General features: G+C 39.9%; 1 protein-coding gene across 1 annotated transcript in view; it reads left to right on the top strand.

Annotated features, from left to right (window-relative positions):
* The window catches only part of GPR174 (G protein-coupled receptor 174), a 67,522-nt gene extending 60,576 nt beyond the window's left edge, over positions 1-6,946 (top strand). The window contains exon 4 of the transcript XR_010584453.2: positions 6,841-6,946. The gene's annotated coding sequence lies outside the window, so the exon portion shown is untranslated. The remainder of the gene's footprint in view (positions 1-6,840) is intronic.
* Positions 6,947-17,713: the final 10,767 nt, after the last annotated feature.

Consider the following 17,713-nt stretch of genomic DNA (forward strand, 5'->3'; position numbering starts at 1 on the left):
TTCCTATGCCCTTTCTGAGTGCATATGAAAGAGAAATTGATCACAAAAATCTGAAAGTATAATAATAAAAAGCATTTACTTATGTTTTGTTTTGTTTTACTATTCAGAAAACTAAAAGAAAAAATTATTTGATTTAGCACAAATCACCTGGCCACCCTATTCCCATATGCCGGTGTTCACGATTAAAATTTTTATCAACGTACACTGTGCTTGTATTACTATGATCACTAGACAAGAGCGCTTTCTTCTTTGATATTACCTCAACAGCTGTGGCAGAAGCGGCAGGGGAAGGAGTGGGCAGTGCAATAGTAAGGGGGGAAAAAAAGACATATGCTTGCAAGCATGACTCTATCTCTTCTCCCTGGAACATACTGACTTTGGAGTTTACACCAAACAAAGCTGTCTTTTGTCTCTCCTCAAAGTCAATTTAAAATAAATCTCCCTGTCTCCAAACATCTCATTCACTTATGCCTAAAATTCATTTTAGGGAGCCATTTCATTCAGTTACCTCTTGTTCTGGACCAGATGTCTCTTTGCTAATGTTAGTTACCCGAAAGAGAAACACATTTTTCTCCATCCCTTAGATTAATGGAGTTTATGAGATCATTTTTATCTTATAATGGGAAGGGCATAAAGGAGCTAGAGAGTGTCAGACCTGATCTTAAGCCTGGCTTCTTTCAGGTTTTCCCACACACGAGAAGACCCTTAGAATATCAGGGCTTTTAGGTTATCCCTCCCCAGTGTTCATCTTCCTATCTCACCCAACAGTATCTGTTGTCTTTTATGTCCTTAGTAAACCATGTAATCTTATATGTGGCTATGCTCTCTTTTTTTATGCCTCATAATCAATTGTTCCACAATCATTTGAGCTAGAAAATTATGCAAACCCTATGTATGTCCACCTGGGGCTTGAAGCCACTTGTCAGAGCACACACATGACCTGTGAGCTATGTTTTATTGCCATCTAGAAATAGAAGCAAACAAGCTTAAGAGCTGGAACTCCAGCATCATTACAGATGCTGTGAGTAGTTAAAAGTTTCATTTTACACCAAGCACATATACCACAGCTGTAATGTTCAGTTTTCTGTCCAGCAGAAAATAAGAACGGAGTATATTTTGATTATGAAAATTAAACACTGGGAACCACGGTATTTTCTGCCTTAGAGACAATAAAGGCCACCGAGTATTTTTGTGACCATCTTAAGGGATGGTCTTGTGAAAGTCTTTTTCCTTCTCTGGACCTCAGTTCTGCCATCTGTGACATGATGTTGGTGGAATAAATAATCTTGGGGCTGGCACTGGGTGTCTGTTGCTTTTTCCAGGTGCAAGGTACAAGTTTTTGGTAGATTGTACCATTCTGGGGTCTGGAGGACAGAGGTCTTCTTCTCACAGTTCCACTGGGCAGTGCCAAAGTGGAGACTCTGTGTGGGGGCTCCAACTCCAAATTTCCCTTCTACAGTGCCCTAACAGAGGTTCTTCATGAGTGTTCCACCCCGTAGCAGACTTCTGCTGGACATCCAGGGATTGCCATACATCCCCTGAAATCTAGGTGGAGGTTCTCAAACCTCAATTCTTGTATTCTGTGCACTGGCAGGCCCAACACCATGTAGCAGCTGCCAAGCATTGGGGAATGCACCTTTTGAAGCAATGGTCTCAGTTGTACCTTGACCCCTTTTAGCCACAGCTGGAGCTGAAGCAGCTGGGACACAAGGCACCATGTCCCAAGGCTGCAGAGAGCAGGGAGGCACTTGGACCTAGTCCATGAAACCAATTTTTTCCTCCTAGGCTTCTGGCCCTATGATTGGATAGGCGAAGGTCTGTGACACTCCCTGGAGACCTATTCCCCATTGTCTTGGTGATTAACATTCAGCTCCTTTTTTACTTATGCAAATTTCTGCAAAGGCTTGTATTTCTCACCAGAAAATGGGTATTTCTTTTCTATTGCATCTTCAGGCTGCAAATTTTCTAAACTTTGATGTTCTGCTTACTCTTGAATACTTTGCTGCTTTAAAATTTCCATTGCCAGGTACCCTAAATTATCTTTTTCTTTTTCTTTTTTAAATTGTACTTTAAGTTCTAGGGTACATGTGCACAATGTGCAGATTTATTATGTATGTATACATATCCCATATTGGTGTGTCCATCCCATTAACTCGACATTTACTTTAGGTATATCTCCTAATGCTATCCCTTCCCCCTCCCCTCACCCCACAACAGGTCCCAGTGTGCAACGTTCCCCTTCCTGTATCCAAGTGTTCTCATTGTTCAATTCCCACCTATAAGTGAGAACATGCAGTGTTTTTTTTTTTTGTCCGTGTGATAGTTTGCTGAGAATGATGGTTTCCAGCTGCATCCATGTCCCTACAAAGGACACAAACTCATCCTTTTTTATGGCTGCATAGTATTCCATGGTGTATATGTGCCACATTTTCTTAATCCAGTCTATCACCGATGGACATTTGAGTTGGTTCCAAGTCTTTGCTATTGTGAATAGTGACACAATAAACACACGCATGCATGTGTCTTTATAGCAGCATGATTTGTAATCCTTTGGCTATACACCCAGTAATGTTATGGCTGGGTCAAATGGTATTTTCAGCTCTAGATCCTTGAGCAATTACCACACTGTCTTCCACAATGGTTGAACTGGTTTACAGTCCCACCAACATTGTAAAAGTGTTCCTATTTCTCAACATCCTCTCCAGCACCTGTCGTTTCCTGGCTTTTTAATGATTGCCATTCTAACTGGTGTGAGATGGTGCCTCATTGTGGTTTTGATTTGCATTTCTCTGATGGCGAGTGATGATGAGCATTTTTCCATGTGTCTGATGTCTGCATACATGTCTTCTTTTGAGAAATGTCTGAAAATATCCTTCGTCCACTTTTTGATGGGGTCGTTTGTTTTTTTCTTGTACACTTGTTTGAGTTCTTTGTAGATTCTGGATATTAGCTCTTTGTCAGATGAGTAGATTGCAAACATTTTCTCCCATTCTGTAAGTTGCCTGTTTCCTCTGATGATAGTTTCTTTTGCTGTGCAGAAGCTCTTTAGTTTAATTAGATCCCATTTGTCAATTTTGGCTTTTGTTGCCATTGCTTTTGGTGTTTTAGACATGAAGCCCTTGCCCATGACTATATCCTGAATGGTATTGCCTAAGTTTTCTTCTACGGTTTTTATGGTTTTAGGTCTAACATTTCAGTATCTAATTCATCTTGAATTAATTTTCATATAAGGTGTAAAGAAGGCATCCAGTTTCAGCTTTCTACATATGGCTAGCCAGTTTCCCAGCACCATCTAATAAATAGGGATTCCTTTTCCCGTTTCTTGTTTTTGTCAGGATTTTCAAAGATAAAATGGTTGTAGATGCGTGGTATTATTTCTGAGGGCTCTGTTCCGTTCCATTGGTCTATATCTCTGTTTTGGTACCAGTACCATGCTGTTTTAATTACCATAGCCTTGTAGTATAGTTTGAAGTCAGGTAGCGTAATGCCTTCAGCTTTGTTCTTTTGGCATAGGATTGTCTTGGCAATGCATGGCCTTTTTTGGTTCCATATGAACTTTAAAGATTTTTTTTTTCCAATTCTGTGAATAAAGTCGTTGGTAGCTTGATGGGGATGGCATTGAATCTACAAATTACCTTGGGCAGTATGGCCATTTTCATGTCACTGATTCTTCCTATCCATGAGCATGGAATGTTCTTCCATTTGTTTTTGTACTCTTTTACTTCCTTGAGCAGTGGTTTGTAGTTCTTCTTGAAGAGGTCCTTCACATCCCTTGTAAGTTGGATTCCTAGGTATTTTATTCTATTTGAAGCAATTCAGAATGGGATTTCACTCATGATTTGGCTCTCTGTTTGTCTGTTATTTGTGTATAAGAATGCTTGTGATTTTTGCACATTGATTTTGTATCCTGAGACTTTGCTGAAGGTGCTTATCAGCATAAGGAGATTTTGGGCTGAGACGATGGGGTTTTCTAAATATACTGTCATGTCATTTGCAAGCAGGGACAATTTGACTTCCTCTTTTCCTAATTTAATACCCTTTATTTCTTTCTCCTGTCTGATTGCCCTGGCCAGAACTTCCAACACTATGTTGAATGGGAATGGTGAGAGAGGGCATCCCTGTTTTGTGCCAGTTTTCAAAGGGAATTTTTCCAGTTTTTGCCCATTCAGTATGATATTGGCTGTGGGTTTGTCATAAATAGCTCTTATTATTTTGAGATATGTCCCATCAATACCTAATTTATTGAGAGTTTTTAGCATGAAAGGCAATGAAAACAAAGACACAACGTACCAGAATCTCTGGGACACATTTAACGCAGTGTGTAGAGGGAAATTTATAACACTAAATGCCCACAAGAGAAAACAGGAAAGATTTAAAATTGACACCCTAACATCACAATTAAAAGAACTAGAGAAGCAAGAGCAAGCACATTCAAAAGCTAGCAGAAGGCAAGAAATAATTAAGATCAGAGCAGAACTGAAGGAGATAGAGGTACAAGAAACCCTCCAAAAAATCAATGAATCCAGGAGCTGGTTTTTTGAAAGGATCCACAAAATTGATAGACCACTAGCAAGACTAATAAAGAAGAAAAGAGATAAGAATTAAATAGATGCAATAAAAAAATGATAAAGGGGATATCACCACTGACCCCACAGAAATACAAACTATCATCAGAGAGTACTCTACACACCTCTATGCAAATAAACTAGAAAATCTAGAAGAAATGGATAAATTCCTGGACACATACATCCTCCCAAGACTAAACCAGGAAGAAGTTGAATCCCTGAATAGACCAATAACAGGCTCTGAAATTGAGGCAATAATTAAGAGCCTACCAACCAAAAAATGTCCAGGACGAGACGGATTCACAGCCGAATTCTACCAGAAGTACAACGAGGAGCTGGTTTTCCTTCTGAAACTATTCCAATCAATAGAAAAGAGGGAATCCTCCCTAGCTCATTTTATCAGGACAGCATCATCCTGATACCAAAGCCTGGCAGAGATACAACAAAAAAAGAGAATTTTAGACCAATATCCCTGACGAACATCGATGCAAAAATCCTCAATGAAATACTGGCAAACCAAATCCATCAGCACATCCAAAAGTTTATCCATCAGGATCAAATGGGCTTCATCCCTGGGATGCAAGTGTGGTTCAACATATGCAAATCAATAAACGTCATACAGCATATAACCAGAATCAAAGACAAAAACCATATGATTATCTCAATAAATGCAGAGAAGGCCTTGACATAGTTCAACAGCCCTTCATGCTAAATCATCTCTTTCGAGTTCAAAGTTCCATGGATCTCTAGGGAAGGGGAAAAATGTTGCCAGTCTCTTTTTAAAGCATAACAAGAGTCACCTTTGTTCCTGTTCCCAACAAGTTCCTCATCTCCATCTGATACCACTTCAGCCTGGACTTCATTATTCATATCACTATCAGCATTTTGGTCAAACTCATTTAACAAGTCTCTAGGAATTTACGAACCTCCCCACATCTTTCTTTTTTCTTCTGAACCTTCTAAACTCTTACAAATGCTTCCTGTTAACCAGTTCCAGAGTTGCTTCTGCATTTTTTGTATCCTTATTGCAACACCCCACTCTATGTGATACCAAGTTACTGTATTAGTCTGTTGCCATGCTGCTATAACGACATACACAAGACTGGGTAATTTATAAGGAAATGAGCTTTAATTGACTCACATTTATGTACAGGTAGGGAGGCCCCAGGAGACTTACAATCATGGTGGAAGGCACCTCTTCACAGGATGGCATGGGAGAGAATGAGTGCCCAGTGAAGTGAGAAGCCCCTTATAAAACCATCAGATCTCATGGGAACTAACTCACTATCATGAGAACAGGATATGAGAAATCTCCCCCATAATTCGATTATTTCCACCTCGCCTATCCCATGATATATGAGGATTATGGGAACTACAATTCAAGATGAAATTTGGGTGAGGACACAACCAAACTGTATCAAGACTCATAGTCGTACAACCATGGTGGTCTTGGATAAGATCCAGAATTCTCTTGATTGTCAGGCCAAGACTCTTGTACTTTTTCCTTACTTTCTTCCAAATAATGGAGTATCTCTGTGCTGGAACTGCATGAAAATGGGGGTGGGGGGAAAAAAGCAGCCATGTGCAAAGCACTATTGGGACTTTGCTGCTTCAGACCTGAAACCAACACTTCACTGGGTCTTGTCCAAGGCTTCAGAACTGAAACCAACACTTCACTGGAGCTTGTCCAAGGCCCACTGCAACCACTACCTGTCTACTACTTATAGTCATTCAAGATTGCAGGGCTCTACAATCAGTAGGTGGCAAAGCCACCGATGTTTGTATCTCTCTTTTTAGAGCAGTGAGTTCCCCCAGGACCTGAGTGTGTCCAGAGATGGTGTCTGGGAGCCAGAGATTGGAGTCAAAAACATTAGAAATTTACCTGTTGTTCTATTCTACTGTAGCTAAGCTGTCCCTCAAACCACAAGACAAAGTCCTTCCCACTCTACTCACCCATTTCCACAGGTGAAGGAGTCTCTCTTTCTCTCTCTGGTCACTACCACCACCAGCCAATGGGGGTTTCTCCCAGGCCACCAGTGATGTGGCCCAAGAGCTTATCATTCAGCTTATGATGAATGTTGCCTGGCCTGGGACTCACACTTAAGGGCAGTGTGCTTCCCTATGGGCCAGGGGAGGTCCAGGTATGCTGTCCAAGAGTCTAGGCTTGGACCTAAGTGCCAAGATCCCACTTAATTCTTTACCTTCTATGGCTGAACTGGAACCTAAGGTGGAAGACAAAGTCTCTGCTACTTTTCTCTCTGCTATTCTCAAACAGAAGGAGGCTTTCACCACAGTCACCACAGCTGGGAATGTGCTGAGTCACACCTGAAGCAAGCGTGTCCCAGAGCCCAAGTCCCACAGAGTGCTACCTGGTGCCGAGTGAGTCCATGTACTATCTGTGTATTGCTGCTGGTTATTCATGGCCCAAGGGTTCTTTAGTCAGCAGTTGATGAATCCTGCCACGACTTGGCCCTTCCCATCAAGGCCATGGGTTCCACCCTTCTGACCAAGGGTGTGTCTAGAAATGTCATCCAGGAGGTAGGTCCTGGAAGGGAAATCTCACAACTCTGCCCACTGCCCTGTCCTATTGTGGCTAAGCTGATATCCAGGATGCAAGACAAAGTCCTCTTTACTTTTCCTCTTTACCCTTCCCTCTCCTTTCCTGAAGCAGAAAGAAGGAATTACCTTTCTTACTGCTAGAAGCATTGCATAGGGTTGGGAATGTGGGGCTCAAGCACTCCCTTAGTCACCTCATCTGCTCTCTTTCTAGGTCACATGTCACCCTAGTCCACTGGCTCTAACCCCAACCCAGCACCATTAGTTGCCCAATAATTGCCGTCCTTGTGTCCTGGATTGCCTTTCAAGTTTACTTAGGATTCCAGAGCACTTTGTCCTGTGGTGAAGAGACCTGCCAAGAAACTCAGCTTCTGACCACTGAGATGGGTGATTCTCCTCTGGCTAGGGTTAGTCAAAATGTACTTTCTGTGCGTGCGTGCCTGCTGAGCCTAGCACAGGTTTTCTCTCTGCAGTGACAGGGTAGCCCTAAGTTGAATGTAAAGTACCCTACTTGCTGCACTCTCCCTCCCACAAGGGTAGATTCTCTCTTGCCATGTGGCTACTGCCAGGGGTTGGGTAAAGGGTGACATTGGCCATTCAAGAGTGACTGCCTACTCTCTTCAGTGCCTCTTTCAGTGATATGAAGTAAAACTCAAGTACTGTGTGTGCTTACCTGGTGTTTAGTTTTTGTGATGGTGTTTTTTGTGTGTAGTTAGTTGTTAAAATTTGGTTTTCCTGCTTGTGGGAGATGAATGGTATAGGCTTCTGCACAGCCATCTTGCTCTGCCCTACATAACTCTTAATATTCAGGTATTTGCAAGCATCTGGGTGATCGAAATTATCACAACCTATAAAATATGTTTGTGATCAACAACATTGATGGATAAACGCATGCAATAATTTTCATTTAAAGTTAAACTCAACAATGTTTAGATAAATACTGACTGGATGGTGGGCTAAACTGATGAATGTATAGATGGATAAATGGTTGCACAGATAAATGAGTAAATATTGTTTCATTATATGTTGAGTAAGTTCATTTTATTGGTTAAAATAATAATGATACTATGTTGTTCAGATTGTGTAATTCATATTATTATTATATTGATTCTTTACCTATAATTGTTCATTTATATAGTTTTAAACAATTTGCATTGTAAATAAATTTGCCAGGTAGTGATATTTAGCACTTTAAGCACTATAGTAGTTTTCTAGACAGGGAGTTACCGATTACCGCAAACTCAGTGGCTTGAAACAAGAGCAATTAATTCTCTCATAGTTCTGGAGGCCACAAACTCAAAGTCTGTGTCTCCAAGTTTGCACTCTCTCCCAAGGTTCTAGCTGAGAGTCCATTCCATGGTTATTTCTCCTAGTTTCTAATGGATTCCCACAATTCTTAGCATTCCTTGGCTCACAGCCTCATTAAAGTACTCCACTCTCTGCCTCCATTTTTATATTGCCCTTTTCTCTATGTATATGTTTCCTCTTTTTTTAATCCTGTAAAGATACTTGTCACTGAGATAATCCAGGATAATCTCCTCAGTTCTAAATGTTTAATTTAATAGCATATGCAATGACCCCTTTTCCCAAATAACTTATCACTCACAAGTTCTAGGAATTAATATGTGGGCGTATCTTTTTGGTGGCCACCATTCAACCCACTAGAGGCACTAAAATATTTTTAAGCAAGGCCATTTGCCAAGACTGTTATATTATTGCCTTATTTAATACAGGACAGTTAACATAAGAGAAGGCTGTCCTAATGGCTCAAACCTGTTACCGTGTGACCTATAAATACAGCAAAACACCATGAGGTATGTAGGGCCCTTTACTCCTACAGTGAATGCTTAAGGACTAAGATTGCTTCTTTAATTCCTATGTTTGATTTTTGGAGTGTTTCTTTTTAAAATTTTCATCAGCTGTAATTTCATGATTCTGCATTAGCATCTACTTTCCTTTCCCTAATCTAATACTTCTAATTATTCTGTAATAACAATGCCTGCTAAAAGTATTTGTGAAACAGGAACCAATCAGTTTGGAATTATTTAAATATTATGAAATATGGAAAAACAAAAACTAAACAAATTTTAACTAATGTAAATACTACATTTAGGTTCAGTAAGATAATTGTACAAGTTTGATATGAAGATAGCTGGCTTGATAACAACTCATGTTTAAGGAATAACTTTGAGTATGACAACTCTACAGTGTAATGTGGTTATCCAGAAGCTAGCAAAATACTTAAGAATCTGGTATTCTTGTTCCACTTCATGTTAGTCAGATAAATTTGGATGTCACATTTAATGACAGACTTAAATAAATTCAAGCATCCAGAGAAATGTGATCATAGTAAGGGGCTGAAAGCAGACTTCATGAAGAATATATTATAATACCAATGATGAATATCCTGGGAAGTGAAAACTTTGATGCTGGAGAAGGGGAGAGAAAAGCATGTCTGCTGTTCTCATATAAAAAATGGCTGTCATGTGTAAGAGTGGAGGAAGCTGATTCTTTAGAAGGAAGGAATAGGATCAATATCTGGAAGTTAGGTGGAGATCGTTTTCAGCTTACAATATAAAACCAACATTTTTTAACAATGGGACCGCATTCTTATAGAAGTTATCTATCACTGAAGAAGGTTTCATTGAGATTGGCTTTTATTTACTTTATGAAATAGATGGTAGTTTGAAGAAAGTTGCCTGTTATGCAAAAATGTACATATATAAGGGGTACTAGGTCTGTAAGGATTTTCAGTCGATAGGATAGCCTGTGATCAAGGTGAAATATGTATTTAAATGCCAGAGGGATAACTCTGACTGAGGCCATGACCATTGGCTTTCTAACTCTTCAATGCATGTGCCTCTTTCCCCACCTGCATTTGTGTTTATTTTCCCTTCTTCTTCCCTCTTTTCTTCTGTGTCTGTATCTCTCTCTTTAGTCTATGGCTTAAGTCATCTGGGGCTTTCACTTTTATCTTTAACCTTCAGGTCTAAAGAAGGCACTGATATCTGAAACAGAGATTATTCCTACCCTTACTGACCTGGTAACATTTCTTTCACCATTGGCTGTATGACCTTAGGCAATTTTCCAAACTCGCTTGAGTTTTAGTTGTCCCGTCCCTTCAGTATAAAATAATCTAAACAATACTTTTCCTCCTTTTTGTTGTTGTTTTGTTGTATGTGTGTGTGTATGTGTATGTGTGTGTAAAACATTAAAATCAGCATGTAAGGATGTCTCAGTTTAGGCTGCTATAACAAAATATTATAGACTGTGTAGCTTAAACAATAGACATTTCTTTCTCACAGTTCTGGAGGCTATGGTGTCCAAAATCAAGGTGCAGTAGATTCAGTTTGATGAAGGCCCACTCCCTGATTTGCAGACAGCTGTCTTCTTATTGTATTCTCACGTGGCTGAGAAGGAAAAGCCCCTGGTGTCTTCCATATATATATATATATACACACACACATATATATACACACACACACATATATATACACACACACACACACACACACATATATATATATATATATTCCCATCATGATGGGGCACTACCCTCTTTATTTCATCTAAATCTAATTACCTCCCAAAGGCTTACCTCCAAATAACATCACATTGGAAATTCAAGTTTGAACATAAGAATTTTGAGGAAACATTAACAGTAAGTCTATAGCAAAAGGCAAGATATTATTAGTGAGCACAGCTTTCAGACATGAGTAAAAGTTTTGGAAGTTTCAAAATTATTTGGATGAGAAACCTTCCCCAAGTGTTTATATTTGTGTACGTGGGTAAAACAGTGAATCTGCCTTACTCATTCTTTCTAACATTCCACAAGCTGTTTCCATTGGAAATGCAAGGTAGTTCGTTTTCTTTTTTCTGAGACAGAAATATTCTGGAGAAGCAAATAAAGTATCATGTTGAGGGTGGAAAAACAATCTAATCCTTGGAAGGGTTGCCAACATGTCTTTTTAGCTGCTTGAGAATATGTGGATAGGTTTTCTGTCAGTTAACTTTTTTTTTTCTTTTGAGACAGTCTTGCTGGAGTGGAGTGGCATGATCTCGGCTCACTGCAACCTCTGCCTCCCAGATTCAAACAAGTCTCCTGCTTCAGCTATCTGAGTAGCTAGGTTTACCACCACGCCCCGCTAATTTTTATATTTTTAGTACAGATGTGGTTTCACCATGTTGGTCAGGCTGGTCTCGAACTCCTGATCTCAAATGATGCACCTGCCTCAGACTCACGAAGTGCTGGGATTACAAGTATGAGCCACCGCACCCGGCCCAGTTAACTTTTATGAATGAGAATATTCACAGTGACTTCTAGTGAAGCACTCTATAAACACGATACAGTGCAACACTTTTAAACAGAAACAAACAAAAAGCACTACAGTAAAAGGCAATGCAATATGACTGAATAGAATCCTCCAGTGATTGTCCCCCCACAGAAAAACGAAACTGAATAACTATTTACAGGAAAAACACATAAATGAGAACCAAAATACAGGTGAGTTATAGCAATACATAGTTTTGACATCATATTAAGCAAAATGGCATTGAGGAGGTAGAAAAGACAGTCTTGAATTGCCTACACTGTCCCTCCCTCATCCCATGGTAGTTCCATATGGCGCTGGGAGAGATAATTTGTGTGCTTGAGGGAGGGAGAGCGAAGTGATTGTGAGACTTTACTTTGGAATTCAGTGTTGCCATGTTACAGTGGCAACAAACCCAGAGCAGAATTCACCTGGTAACCATCGAGGGAGCATTCAGACCAGACCTAGCCAGTGGGGAATCATCCATCCTACCAGTCAGAACCTGAGTTCCATCTAGCCCCACAACCATGGACTAAAGTTCTTTGGGGTCCTAAATAAATTTGAAAGGAAGTCTAGGTTACAAGAACCAAAATTCCTGGGTAAGTCCTGGTGTTGTACTGGGATTGGAGCCAGTGGGCTTGGGATACATGGGAGCCAGTGAGACATCAGCTATGGTGGCCAAGAACGTGCTTGCATTACCTCTCCCCCAACTCCAGGGAGCAGAGCTTATAGCTCCAGGAGAGACACCTTCTGCTTGAGGAAAGCATAAGGAAGAGTAAAGAAGACTTTGTCTTGCAACTTGGAAACCAGCAGAGTCATAGTAAGATAAAACCCTATAGAGCCCTGAAGCCCCAAACTCAGGCCAAAAGCTTTAGGACAACATTTCTAGACCCACTCAAAGCCAGAAGAGAACTCATGCCCTGAAGGGAGACCTTGCTTTGGCAGATTTCACCACCTGCTCACTAAAGAGCTTTGGGTCTTGAATAAACATTAATGGTAGCCAGGCAATAGTTGCCACAGGCTGTGGGTGAGACCCTGTACTGCGTTAGCTTTAACTGTGACTCAGCACTGTCCCAGTGGTGGTGGCCACAGGAGTGTTTGTGTCACCACCACCCCTCCCCCCCAACCAACTACAGGTGGCTCATCATGGAGAGAGAGAGAGAGAGAGAGAGACTCCATTTGTTTGGGGAAATGTAAAGGAAGACAATAAGAGACAGTGCCTTGTAACTCAGAAAGTTCTCCAGGATCCTTTTTTTTTTTTTTTTTTTTTTTTTTTTTTTACCTTTGAGATATATATCTTGATTTTATATTTATTTATCTATTTATTTATTTATTTATTTATTTATTTATTTATTTATTATTATACTTTAAGTTCTAGGGTACATGTGCATAACGTGCAGGTTTGTTACATATGTATACTTGTGCCATGTTGGCGTGCTGCACCCATCAACTCGTCAGCACCCATCAACTTGTCATTTACATCAGATATAACTCCCAATACAATCCCTCCCACCTCCCCCCTCCCCATGATAGGCCCCGGTGTGTAAAATTCCCCTTCCTGACTTCAAGTGATCTCATTGTTCAGTTCCCACCTATGAGTGAGAACATGCGGTGTTTGGTTTTCTGTTCTTGTGATACTTTGCTAAGAATGATGGTTTCCAGCTGCATCCATGTCCCTACAAAGGACACAAACTCATCCTTTTTGATGGCTGCATAGTATTCCATGGTGTATATGTGCCACATTTTCTTAATCCAGTCTGTCACTGATGGACATTTGGGTTGATTCCAAGTCTTTGCTATTGTGAATAGTGCCGCAATAAACATACGTGTGCATGTGTCTTTATAGCAGCATGATTTATAATCTTTTGGGTATATCCCCAGTAATAGGATGTCTGGGTCATATGGTACATCTAGTTCTAGATCCTTGAGGAATCGCCATACTGTTTTCCATAATGGTTGAATTAGTTTACAATCCCACCAACAGTGTAAAAGTGTTCCTATTTCTCCACATCTTCTCCAGCACCTGTTGTTTCCTGACTTTTTAATGATCGCCATTCTAACTGGTGTGAGATGGTATCTCATTGTGGTTTTGATTTGCATTTCTCTGATGGCCAGTGATGATGAGCATTTTTTCATGTGTCTGTTGGCTGTATGAATGTCTTCTTTTGAGAACTGTCTGTTCATAACCTTTGCCCACTTTTTGATGGGGTTGTTTGTTTTTTTCTTGTAAATTTGTTTGAGTTCTTTGTAGGTTCTGGATATTAGCCCTTTGTCAGATGAGTAGATTGCAAAAATTTTCTCCCATTCTGTAGGTTGCCTGTTCACTCTGATGGTAGTTTCTTTTGCTGTGCAGAAGCTCTTTAGTTTAATGAGATCCCATTTGTCAATTTTGGCTTTTGCTGCCGTTGCTTTTGGTGTTTTAGACATGAAGTCTTTGCCCATGCCTATGTCCTGAATGGTACTACCTAGGTTTTCTTCTAGGGTTTTTATGGTATTAGGTCTAACATTTACGTCTCTAATCCATCTTGAATTAATTTTCATATAAGGAGTAAGGAAAGGATCCAGTTTCAGCTTTCTACTTATGGCTAGCCAATTTTCCCAGCACCATTTATTAAATAGGGAATCCTTTCCCCATTTCTTGTTTCTCTCAGGTTTGTCAAAGATCAGATGGCTGTAGATGTGTGGTATTATTTCTGATGACTCTGTTCTGTTCCATTGGTCTATATCTCTGTTTTGGTACCAGTACCATGCTGTTTTGGTTACTGTAGCCTTGTAGTATAGTTTGAAGCCAGGTAGCGTGATGCCTCCAGCTTTGTTCTATTGACTTAGGATTGTCTTGGAGATGGGGGCTCTTTTTTGGTTCCATATGAACTTTAAAGCAGTTTTTTCCAATTCTGTGAAGAAACTCATTGGTAGCCTGATGGGGATGGCATTGAATCTATAAATAACCTTGGGCAGTATGGCCATTTTCACGATATTGATTCTTCCTATCCATGAGCATGGTATGTTCTTCCACTTGTTTGTGTCCTCTTTTCTTTCACTGAGCAGTGGTTTGTAGTTCTCCTTGAAGAGGTCCTTTACATTCCTTGTAAGTTGGATTCCTAGGTATTTTATTCTCTTTGAAGCAATTGTGAATGGAAGTTCATTCCTGATTTGGCTCTCTGTTTGTCTGTTACTGGTGTATAAGAATGCTTGTGATTTTTGCACATTAATTTTGTATCCTGAGACTTTGCTGAAGTTGCTTATCAGCTTATGGAGATTTTGGGCTGAGACAATGTGGTTTTCTAAATATACAATCATGTATCTGCAAAGAGGGACAATTTGACTCTTTCTTTTCCTAATTGAATACCCTTGATTTCTTTCTCTTGCCTGATTGCCCTAGCCAGAACTTCCAACACTATGTTTAATAGGAGTGGTGAGAGAGGGCATCCCTGTCTTGTGCCAGTTTTCAAAGGGAATTTTTCCAGTTTTTGCCCATTCAGTATGATATTGGCTGTGGGTTTGTCATAAATAGCTCTAATTATTTTGAGGTACGTTCCATCAATACCGAATTTATTGAGCGTTTTTAGCATGAAGGGCTGTTGAATTTTGTCAAAAGCCTTTTCTGCATCTATTGAGATAATCATGTGGTTCTTGTCTTTGGTTCTGTTTATATGCTGGATTATGTTTATTGATTTGTGAATGTTGAACCAGCCTTGCATCCCAGGGATGAAGCCCACTTGATCATGGTGGATAAGCTTTTTGATGTGCTGCTGAATCCAGTTTGCCAGTATTTTATTGAGGATTTTTGCATTGATGTTCACCAGGGATATTGGTCTAAAATCCTCTTTTTTTTGTTGTGTCTCTGCCAGGCTTTGGTATCAGGTTGATGGTGGCCTCATAAAATGAGTTCGGGAGGATTCCCTCTTTTTCTATTGATTGGAATAGTTTCAGAAGTAATGGTACCAGCTCCTCCTTATACCTCTGGTAGAATTCAGCTGTGAATCCATCTGGTCCTGGACTTTTTTTTATTGGTAGGCTATTAATTATTGCCTCAATTTCAGAGCCTGCTATTGGTCAGTTCAGGGATTCAACTTCTTCCTGGTTTAGTCTTGGAAGAGTGTAAGTGTCCAGGAAATTATCCATTTCTTCTAGATTTTCCAGTAAATTTGCGTAGAGGTGTTTATAGTATTCTCTGATGGCAGTTTGTATTTCTGTGGTGTCGGTGGTGATATCCTCTTTATCATTTTTTATTGCATCTATTTGATTCTTCTCTCTTTTCTTCCTTTTTAGTCTTGCTAGCGGTCTGTCAATTTTGATGATCTTTTCAAAAAACCAACTACTGGATTCATTGATTTTTTGGAGGGTTTTTTGTGTCTCTATCTCCTTCAGTTCTGCTCTGATCTTAGTTATTTCTTGCCTTCTGCTAGCTTTTGAATGTGTTTGCTCTTGCTTCTCTAGTTCTTTTAATTGTGATGTTAGAGTGTCAATTTTAGATCTTTCCAGCTTCCTCTTGTGGGCATTTAGTGCTATAAATTTCCCTCTACACACTGCTTTAAATGTGTCCCAGAGATTCTGGTATGTTGTCTCTTTGTTCTCATTGGTTTCAAAGAACATCTTTATTTCTGCCTTCATTTCGTTATGTACCCAGTAGTCATTCAGGAGCAGGTTGTTCAGTTTCCATGTAGTTGAGCAGTTTTGATTGAGTTTCTTAGTCCTGAGTTCTAGTTTGATTGCACTGTGGTGTGAGAGACAGTTTGTTATAATTTCTGTTCTTGTACATTTGCTGAGGAGTGCTTTACTTCCAATTATGTGGTCAATTTTGGAGTAAGTACGATGTGGTGCTGAGAAGAATGTATATTCTGTTGATTTGGGGTGGAGAGTTCTATAGATGTCTATTAGGTCTGCTTGCTGCAGAGATGAGTTCAATTCCTGGATATCCTTGTTAACTTTCTGTCTCGTTGATCTGTCTAATGTTGACAGTGGAGTGTTGAAGTCTCCCATTATTAGTGTATGGGAGTCTAAGTCTCTTTGTAAGTGTCTAAGGACTTGCTTTATGAATCTGGGTGCTCCTGTATTGGGTGCATATATATTTAGGATAGTTAGCTCTTCCTGTTGAATTGATCCCTTTACCATTTTGTAATGGCCTTCTTTGTCTCTTTTGATCTTTGATGGTTTAAAGTCTGTTTTATCAGAGACTAGGATTGCAACCCTTGCTTTTTTTTTGTTCTCCATTTGCTTGGTAAATCTTCCTCCATCCCTTTATTTTGAGCCTATGTATGTCTCTGCATGTGAGATGGGTCTCCTGAATACAGCAGACTGATGGGTCTTGACTCTTTATCCAGTTTGCCTGTCTGTGTCTTTTAATTGGAGCATTTAGTCCATTTACATTTAAGGTTAAGATTGTTATGTGTGAACTTGATCCTGCCATTATGGTATTAACTGGTTATTTTGCTCGTTAGTTGATGCGGTTTCTTCCTAGCTTCGATGTTCTTTACATTTTGGCATGTTTTTGCAATGGCTGGTACCGGTTGTTCCTTTCCATGTTTAGTGCTTCCTTCGGGGTCCCTTGTAAGGCAGGCCTAGTGGCGACAAAATCTCTAAGCATTTGCTTATCTGTAAAGGATTTTATTTCTCCTTCACTTCTTAAACTTAGTTTGGCTGGATATGAAATTCTAGGTTTAAAATTCTTTTCTTTAAGAATGTTGAATATTGTCCTCCACTCTCTTCTGGCTTGTAGAGTTTCTGCCGAGAGATCTGCTGTTAGTCTGATGGGCTTCCCTTTGTGGGTAACCCGACCTTTCTCTCTGGCTGCCCTTAAGGTTTTTTCCTTCATTTCAACTTTGGTGAATCTGGCAATTATGTGTCTTGGAGTTGCTCTTCTCGAGGAGTATCTTTGTAGCGTTCTCTGTATTTCCTGGATTTGAATGTTGGCCTGCCCTACTAGGTTGGGGAAGTTCTCCTGGATGATATCCTGAAGAGTGTTTTCCAACTTGGTTCCATTTTCCCCCTCACTTTCAGGCACCCCAATCAGACGTAGATTTGGTCTTTTCACATAATCCCATACTTCTTGCAGGCTTTGTTCATTTCTTTTTCTTCTTTTTTCTTTTGGTTTCTCTTCTCGCTTCATTTCGTTCATTTGATCCTCAATCACTGATACTCTTTCTTCCAATTGATTGAGTCAGTTACTGAAGCTTGTGCATTTGTCACGTATTTCTCGTGTCATGGTTTTCATCTCTTTCATTTCGTTTATGACCTTCTCTGCATTAATTACTCTAGCCATCAATTCTTCCACTTTTTTTT

Source organism: Macaca fascicularis, chromosome X (assembly GCF_037993035.2).
Source record: "Macaca fascicularis isolate 582-1 chromosome X, T2T-MFA8v1.1".
Lineage (NCBI taxonomy): Eukaryota > Metazoa > Chordata > Mammalia > Primates > Cercopithecidae > Macaca > Macaca fascicularis.